Consider the following 9,533-nt stretch of genomic DNA (forward strand, 5'->3'; position numbering starts at 1 on the left):
AGGAAGAAAGGAAGAGATACAATGAACTGGCAGCAGCAGTAAAGGAAAAAAAAAATAATGCAAGGTCAGAAGAGGAAAAAAAGGCATTTTTTTGGAGAATTCTAGGAGACAGGATAAGGAAATGGTATATAAACGAGAAGGAAGAGAAAAAAAGTGGAACAAGTTTAACTAAAAATGATAAAGGCAAGAGAATAAAAATGATGTATACAAACATAGACAGGGTTTTATCAAGTAAATTAGAATTAAGAGATTACATATAGAAAGAAAATCCGGATACTGTATGCCTGGCTGAAACAAAACTAAATGAGGCAATCAAAATAAACTTGGATAATAGGTATTATGTATGGAGAAGAGACAGAGGGGGTAAAAGAGAAGGAGGAGTCATGATAATGTTAAGGAAGGAGATAGTGATCAATCAAGTGGAATGTGGGGAAGGAAAAGTAGATGTACTGTATGTTAAGATGCATATTAATAAAAGTTAACAATCATTGTAACATATGTGCCACCACAAACAAATTCATGGACCAATCAAGAATATAAAGACATGATAGATGACACAATAAGGAGTCTAATGAGAATCGTTAGAGAAAGGAGAAAAGTGATATTAGTAGGAGACTTCAACTGTAAAGAAGTGGACTGGGAAAACTATGAAAGTGGTATGGGGGAGGAAGCCTCGAGAGAAAGATTCCTGAACCTAATGATAGACAATATGATGGACCAGAGAGTAAAGGAATGCACAAGATTCAGAGGAAACAACGAGCCGGCGATATTGGACCTAATTTTTACAAGGGGTATACAAATGAATGATGATATAAGATATGTGCCCATTGGGAAAGAGTGACCATGTAATATTAGAAATGGATATAGAAGAGGGAAAGGAAGATAGAGCCGATTCATACTAAGGAGACCGATTAAATTACAGAAAGGCTGATATTGAGAATCTCAAGAACTATTTTAAAAACGTAAACTGGGAGGAGATGGAAAACTCAGAGATGATGCAAGAGAAGTATAACTTATTTTTGGAAATATACAAAAAAGGAGTCAGGAAATAAGTCCCGAAATATAGACCTAAAGAAGGAAAGAAAGATTGGTTTAATGCAAGATGTGCTACGGCAAAGGAGAAAAGAGATGGAGCATGGAAAAGGTGGAGGAAAAATAGAAATCCAATAAATAAGGAAAACTTCAAGGCAGCGAGAAATTAATATATTAAGGTGAGGAAGGAAGAGGAAAAGAACTTTGAAAAGGACATTGTTGAAAAATGTAAGGCGCAACCAAAATTGTTCTACAGATTCATAAATGGAAAAATTAGGCATAAAGAAACAATAGAAAGGTTAAAAGGAGAGAACGGGATAGTGGAAGACCCAAAAAGTATGGCAGAACTATTAAATAATAAATTCCAGGAGGTCTTTACTAAGGAATCAAAATTTGAAAGGCCACAGGGTAATAGAGAGACAATCTATATGAAAGAGATTAAAGTAACCAAGCTTGAAATAAAAGAGTTAATGAAGGAACTGGATGAAGGGAAGGCAATGGGACCGGATGAAGTCTCAGGCAGAATACTGAAAGAATGTAGGGAAGAACTAGCAAGTCCTATATACAACATCATAAAATGCTCAATAGAAAATGGAACAGTACCAGTAGAATGGAAAAGAGCTGAGGTAGTTCCCATATATAAGAGCGCAAGGAAGGAAGAACCTTTAAATTACAGACCGGTATCACTAACTAGTGTAATATGCAAGATGTGTGAAAGAATAATAAAGAAACAATGGATCAAGTTCCTTGAAGACAACAAATTAATATCAAATAGCCAATTTGGTTTTAGGAAAAGACGGTCTTGTGTAACTAATTTACTGAGTTTCTATTCTAGAATAGTTGATAGAGTACAAGAGAGAGAGGGATGGGTTGACTGTATTTATTTGGATTTAAAAAAGGCGTTTGACAAAGTGCCACATGCAAGATTAATATGGAAGTTAGAGAAGGGTGGCTTAAAAGGAAGCACATTGAGATGGATAGAAAATTATTGGAGGAGGAGAGAAATAAGGATGGTAGTTAAAGATATGAAGTCCAAGTGGAGAGCAGTAGAAAGCGGAGTGCCACAGGGGTCAGTATTGGCACCAATACTTTTCCTCATTTATATTAACGACATGCCAGAAGGAGTGAACAGCTACATAAATCTGTTTGCAGATGATACGAAACTGTGCAGAGTTATAAAGCAAAATGAGGATTATGAAATACTGCAAGAAGACCTAAATAAGATCTGGGAATGGAGTAAAAAGTGGGAAATGGAATTCAGTGTGAACAAAAGCCATGTCATGGAAATGGGAAAGAGTGAAAGACGACCTGTGGGAATCTATAAGATGGGAGATGAAGTAGAACTGGAAAAAGTTAAAAAGGAAAAGGACTTAGGAGTGACGATGGAAGAAAACAATCAACCAGTAAGCCATATTGATAGAATTTTTAGAGAAACATATAATTTGCAAAGGAATATTGGAATAGCATTTCACTACATGGACAAAGAAATGATGAAGAAATTGATAAGTACTATAATAAAACCCAGATTGGAATATGCAGTAGTGTGGACCCCTCATAAAAAGAAACACATACGGAAATTGGAGAAACTACAAAAAATGGCTACAAGAATGATTCCAGAATTTGAAGGGATGACATATGAGGAGAGACTAAAGGCTATAGATCTACCAACATTGACTAAAGGCTATAGATCTACCAACATTGTAACAGAGAAGGGAGAGAGTGGATCTCATACAAGTCTATAAATTGATCAACGGAATGGACCAAGTGGACAATGAGTATCTGATCCTGAGAGAAGAATATGCAAGTCAAAGCACAAGATCGCATAGTAAGAAGCTGAGGAAGGGAAGATGTCTAAGAGATATTAAAAAGTATAGTTTCCCACAAAGATGTGTTGAGACGTGGAACAGTTTGAATGAAGAAGTGGTTTCAGCAACGAGTGTGCATAGTTTTAAAGAAAAATTGGATAAGTGTAGATATGGAGACAGGGCCACACGAGCATAAAGCCCAGGCCCTGTAAAACTACAACTAGGTAAATACAATTAGGTAAATACACACACACACATCACAAGCATGATACGTCCAAAGCTGGAATATGCAGCAATGGTGTGGTCTCCAAGCTCTAAAAAGGATAAAGAAGATTAAAAAAGATACAGAAGATTGCAACAAAGATGGTGCTGGAACTAAAAGACCTAACATATGAAGAACCAACTGAAGGAAATAGGACTACCACCCTTATAAGATAGATGAGAACAAGGAGACCTAATAACAATATACAAGATAGTCAATGGCATTGAAAAGATAGACAAGGAAGACCTAGTGCTGATGGCAGAAGATAGGACAAGAGGACATGTAAAGAAGATCAGGATGAGGCAGTGTGTGAAGGATATTGGAAAATATAGTTTTCCACAGAGAATGGTGGAGAAGTGAAATGCATTGAATAATGAAGTTGTTACAGCACATAATGTGCATAACTTTAAGGAAAAATTAGACAAATGGAGGCACGGAGACAGGACACTATGAGCCCCACTCAAACCCTGTACAATACAACTAGGTAAATACAACTAGGTAAATACACACACACAAAGAGAGAGAGAGAGAGAGAGAGAGAGAGAGAGAGAGAGAGAGAGAGAGAGAGAGAGAGAGAGAGAGAGAGATGCAGATCTTAATATTCACTTCACAACCCCACCTGAATAAGACCTCATTAGGAAAAATAAATTCTATTTTTATGTTATTTAATCTAATTTTCCTAATATAGATAAAAACATCAACCAATAATTATAGCTTGATGAACTGCCACTAAAACAACTTAAATGTTATTGAGAGAGAAGAGAAACATGGTCTACATTAAGTGGGCCTTAATTATTCCCTTTTACACAGAGAGAGAGAGAGAGAGAGAGAGAGAGAGAGAGAGAGAGAGAGAGAGAGAGAGAGAGAGAAATAAACACCTTCAGAGCTGTCACTCGTTTCGCCAGCAATCCATTTATTTTGATCAGGTTTGTAGTCATTGGCTCATTCCATGATGGTCTGTGGATGGTGGGAAGGAGTGTGGGTAATGTGGACATATTATATACATAACCACCAACTTTTTTGTTTTATTCATTTATTCATATATTTTTATTCTACATGGTTTAACAAGATTCCAAAACTTAATATATACAGCAAGATATTCTGCAACCTTAATAATTATAGCTGTAATTACCATAGGAAAATTGGATAAGCTTATCCCATATTCCCCAATAAGTAAATATAACCTATCCCAACCTACCCAAATAAGAAATGTTGCATTGGCAAGGATTAGTTTAATGAGGATATGGCCATCACAAGAACAGCAGGGCCACATACCTCTTTTTATATTTACCAACCTTTTAACCTTCTTTTCCTTTGTTTGCTTAACAAACTTTCAGGAGTTAATATATATGGTTATTTATTTCCTCTTTCACCATAATTAACATGGCTTTTCTCACCCTTCTCATAATGTACACTCATAGGGGAAAGTTTGGGCATAAAATTACAGACTGCCCAAACTTTTCACTAAACTCAAAACATGAAAAATATCTAATCTGAGACCAAACTTTTTGTTATTCTTCAATGGTATGGTTTGTAACATTATTTAGCAGAGACAATATGCACAACTTGGCAACTCTGTTGAGTCGCTCCCAGGCACGGGTGGTGTCAGTATGCAAGCATTTATCATGTGGATTGCAAGTTTTTTTGTGGTGGTCTTTGTGTTTTTGCCTCAATATCTCTGAAATGGGAGATGGTAAAGAGCTGGGAAGAGACACAATTGTTACTATTATAACCTTCTATAAGAAGGGCTATAATTGTAAAGATATAGCCACTTGTGTGGGAATAGAGTGTGGCAAGTTCAAAAGTAGACAACGAAATTTTGAGACTGGGGAGGTGACACCGTTCCTATCCCAAAGCTTCGCTCTGGTCGGCCAAGGAAGATATCAAATCATACTTCTAAGGTCATTAGGAAGCAGTTGGATAAAAATCCAACACTCACAGCTAGAAAACTGAAGGAAAGTAATCCTTCACTGCTTCAGGATGTGTCTGTAGGATGTATCTCTCACCATTTACTTAAAGATTCACAATATCGTAGTTGTTGTGCCAAAGTTCTTCCCTTGCTAAGTGCGAAAAACATGCGTGATCACATAGCTTTTTGTAAGAAATATAGGGATTGGACCCCCAGAAGACTGGGATCAAGTCTTGTGGTGACAAGTCAACGTTTGTGGTGTCGTCGCGCTGTAGTTCCAAGCATGTGAGGCGCCCCAGGGGGTTTGACCCCAATGACCACGCTATACAGCTAAAGTGGTAAAGCATGCTCCAACTGTTATGGTGTGGGGTTACTTTGCATTTGGTGGAGTTGGCACTTTAGTGTTTCTTGAAAAAATGAGAGTATAAATCAGCAGTCATTTCAAATTATTGTGTGATAACCTGCCTGAAAGTTTTGAAAAGTATAACACTAGTTGGTTTGTGCACAACGGAGCTCCTGCTCACACAAGTTGGTCTGTTACCCAGTGGTTAGAGGACTGTGGTGTAAACTACTTCAAAAAGTGTCCTGGGAATCCACCAGACCTGAATCCCATAGAACACGTGTGGCATTTCATTAAAAACAGCTTCAGGATCGTGACTCTTTGACTGTAGCAAAACTAAAAATAGAAATACATGATATTTGGGATACTATTATTCCCAATCATGTAAAAATAACTGGCAAGAAGCATCCCAGCACATTTGGTGAAGGTCATCAAGTTTAAAGGAAAATTGCTTGGCAAATAAGGTATGTCATGTACCATTTAAATGTTTACTATATTTAAAGGTCATAATTGTTTACGTCTTGCACCCAAACTTATCGCTATAACTGTAGAACTTCTTATTCTGAGCAATTTAAACCCATACATACCCATAACAAATTGTTCAAAACGCTGACAACAATCTTTGAAGACTTACCATTTTTGAGGAAGAACAAGCTAACACATTGCTACCCTGCACGTATGATGGACTGACTGAGGAATGCTGCTAGGCGTGTTCGTTCATTTGTGTGTATTGTCACACTACTTGTGTACATGTGAAATCAATCAGTTAGGTATTAGTTCTTCTGCTTGAATATGCAGCCACTGACCAATAAAACTAATACATAATAAATCTAGCTTATCAGAATGCTTTGTGGAAAGAAGCAACTCGATTTGAATCAGTCTATGGAAGATGTCTGTCCAGGCAGGATGTCGCCTTGATTATTTTCATTGTATCACCAGATTCTATGAAGAAAGTTTAGGTAACAACTTCACGTTAATTTCTTAGTGTTGCTACTCAGGTAAGGCTAATTTGCTTTGGACAGATCAGTTTCACTAGGTTAGACAAAATTAATTTGTCCTTAGGAAGATGTCTCATGTGTGTGTTGCCTCAACTAGATTATGTTAGATTAAAATAAGGGTCAGGTTACTTTTGGTTAAATAGATTAATTTCGTTAGGTTGGCATAGCCAGCGGTGAGCAGCAGTGGGGGCAAATACTCTCCAAGCAATAACAGTCCAAATTTTTGTACTGTTACTTTTGTGGCACTTTGTGATAACAAAACTATTTTCTTCTGATATATTTCGGTTTGTCTAGATTTTTTTTTTTTTTTTTTTTTTTTGTCATTGCAACACTGTACTTTTGGAGGGAAGATACCATGTTTTTTTAGGGAAGGAGGGAATATAAAAAGTACTGATTTGCAACCAAAATTAAGTGCAGATTAATTTTAAACAGGTTGAAAACTACCAGAAAATAATAATTGTTTCGTTCATAAGTTAGGCAATGGTGAGAGTAAAAATTTACTTATATATATTGCATGATATTTCTACAACCTTTACTCTATCTGACATGTAAGTATTAGCCTAGAGGGAAGAGACAATGGTTACCTCCATATCGTCCAACCTCATATCTAGATAAAGTATTATCAGGTCTGACAATATATGTAAATTGTTATGCAAAAATGAAGTTAGGCACGAATAGAAAATATACATACTCTAGATGGTAAAGATCTATAATGTCTATTAGTCTGATTTTTTTTTCTTTTTACCTTCAAAAAGTATAATCTTCTACTCCTTGAAGTTCATGTAGAGACAGAGATGGCAGCATAATTACAGCAGCAGAGGAGGGATGAGAGAGGCTATCTCACAATGGCTGGCCTGCTTACAGCCTTATGTCGCCAACCACATTACACCAACGCAGCAGCCTCGCCTGCCACTAAGCTCACTCACCCAAACATACACACACTAATCACAAAGATACACATTAACGTTTCTGAGGCTTAATTTGCGCTTGCTTCTCGCTAATCCTCACGAATTACTTGGAGGAAAAATTCAATAACAAACATAAGTTGTCGGCTATATTACCGGATCGTGTTGTAGAGATAGCTGCTTATCATCCTCACATACCCAACGAAATTTTGACAGTGAAATGTTTCTTGCAAACATTGGCCTTTTGTTTAAGAAACTTCAATAAAAAATGCTAACAAAATAATGGCTTTAAAAGCAATAACAAAATTTAAACTCACAAATATACAAACACCACCAACAATAGTGAGTGGTGATGAAGGTCATGACGTATTGTAATGACGTCATATGTCACTGTCATGAGATACACGTGACAATTTTTTTTTTTTTTTTTTTTTTACGCTATGGTCTATAGCACCTGTAGGTATACTTAGAGTATGTATAGTAAGCGCTATTCAGCTTCCACCCATTGGTGGCACAGGCAATTTTATTTATAGTGGTACCCATATTAGGCCCTATATCACCACCCAATCAAGCGCATCTTTCGTGTAACCACTTAGGTCTTAGAACCCAGAGTTTTTCGGAACTATAGGGATTGATGCCATGCTTTGCGTCTAGATAAAGGGACGTACATGTACATGTGTAGGGGTCGTGACGCATAGTGAGTTATGAACCTGATACTTGAGTAATATAAGGGATGGCTAACTGCTTTTCCTCAATAATGACAGTACTGAATAACTGCAGGGGGAAATTTTTTGCAGTTTGAAATTAGGCTGTACTTTTTGGATGGTATTGTTTGTTGGCGGACAAAGGTTTATAGTCGGGTCAATATATGAAAAATATGGGCTGTACCCCCAACAAATTGGAACAAAGGGATTTTTTTGTTTTAACCCCTTCGGCACCGGGACGTATTTTCATCTATAGTTTTAAGTGTGATTAGACGATTGCATTGACATTATGAAGGGTCTATGGAGGTCAGAGGTTTAATGGCCAGAGTCTTCACTATTTCAATCACCACGTGAGTTTGTAAAGCTGTATAAAATCATTCAAATAATAACCAGAATGAGTACGGAAATGTGTAATGGTACTGAAGGGGTTAAAGGCATCAGTAGGTCATATTGATTGATTGATTGATAAATTTATAGTTGAATTAATAAATAATTACAACAAAGGAGGATGGGCCTAGCCACCCACCCCCTGGGCAAAGACTTAAGGTTAAATTATCACAAAAATAACTCTGGACAGTATACACAACAAGAATACAAGTATTTCAATAAATAAATACACATATTGCACACTTTATTACCTAAGACATCCTGCAGTCTGGGAGCAAACTGAAGATATTCCCTGAGTATTTCCTTGAGGGTGGCAGAGTCTAGGAGATGGTCAATGAGGCTGTACAAGTCATGCTGACCTTGTGGCCTAAATTTAGCAATGAGAGGACATTCCATGATATAGTGACGCAGAGTGTGTCCCCTTGGTGCAGCACACAGCACACACCAGGAGAAGGACTGACTTCCCAAAAGTATTTGCAGCCTAATCTGAGCCTCATTGCCACCCTGTCATGTGATGCAGTATGTCTCCCGTAGGTGTAAGCACAGTTCTGGGAGACACGTGCATACTGTAGTGAAGACTAGTGCTACTGCCCCTATGGCAACAAAGCTCCAACTGATCACTAATGCTACTTTGTACAAAGTCCTTAATGCTACTCTTAACATAACCCAGAGTGTACTCAGTGCCAGGGTTCACTGTGTCATCTTGTAGGGCACACTGAGCAAGGTGGTCTGCTTTTTCATTTAGTGGGATACCCACATGAGAGGGTATCCAGATGAAAAGGACCGTGGCACCAGCACCTTCAAAGGCGTGGATGAGATCAAAACACTTATTAACTAGGTCACAGTCCATGGGGGAGGTGGATTGAAGGGCCTACAATACAGCCTGACTGTCAATAAAGAAATATACATTCTTATGGAGAGGCGCCACAATGTGGAGCGCCTCCAGAACAGCATACAGTTCTGCTCTAGTGGAAGACATGGGTGCAGGGAGCCACCTGGAAACCTCAGTGTCAGTGTAGAGACTGGCAGAGATGTAGTCACGGATGAACAGCCCACATCCAGACCTGCTGCCATTGACTGACCCATCACAATGAACATGAATAGCCTGAAAGTGTGGGTACTTGGACAATTTAGTCATGAACATGTCTTGCAGCACATGAGGGAGCCAGTCCCTCTTGGGGTGATGCAGTG

General features: G+C 37.9%; 1 protein-coding gene across 9 annotated transcripts in view; it reads right to left on the reverse strand.

Moving 5' to 3' along the window:
* The window catches only part of LOC123500132 (E3 ubiquitin-protein ligase RNF185-like), a 237,748-nt gene extending 230,194 nt beyond the window's left edge, over positions 1-7,554 (reverse strand). The window contains exons 1-2 of one of the 9 annotated variants that reach the window (XM_045248801.1): positions 7,092-7,554; positions 3,978-4,056 (exon numbers count right to left, since the gene is read on the reverse strand). The gene's annotated coding sequence lies outside the window, so the exon portion shown is untranslated. The remainder of the gene's footprint in view (positions 1-3,977; positions 4,057-7,091) is intronic. The other 8 variants (XM_045248800.1, XM_045248802.1, XM_045248799.1 and 5 more) reach the window with 8 other exon arrangements.
* Positions 7,555-9,533: the final 1,979 nt, after the last annotated feature.

Source organism: Portunus trituberculatus, chromosome 50 (assembly GCF_017591435.1).
Source record: "Portunus trituberculatus isolate SZX2019 chromosome 50, ASM1759143v1, whole genome shotgun sequence".
Classification (NCBI taxonomy): Eukaryota; Metazoa; Arthropoda; class Malacostraca; order Decapoda; family Portunidae; genus Portunus; species Portunus trituberculatus.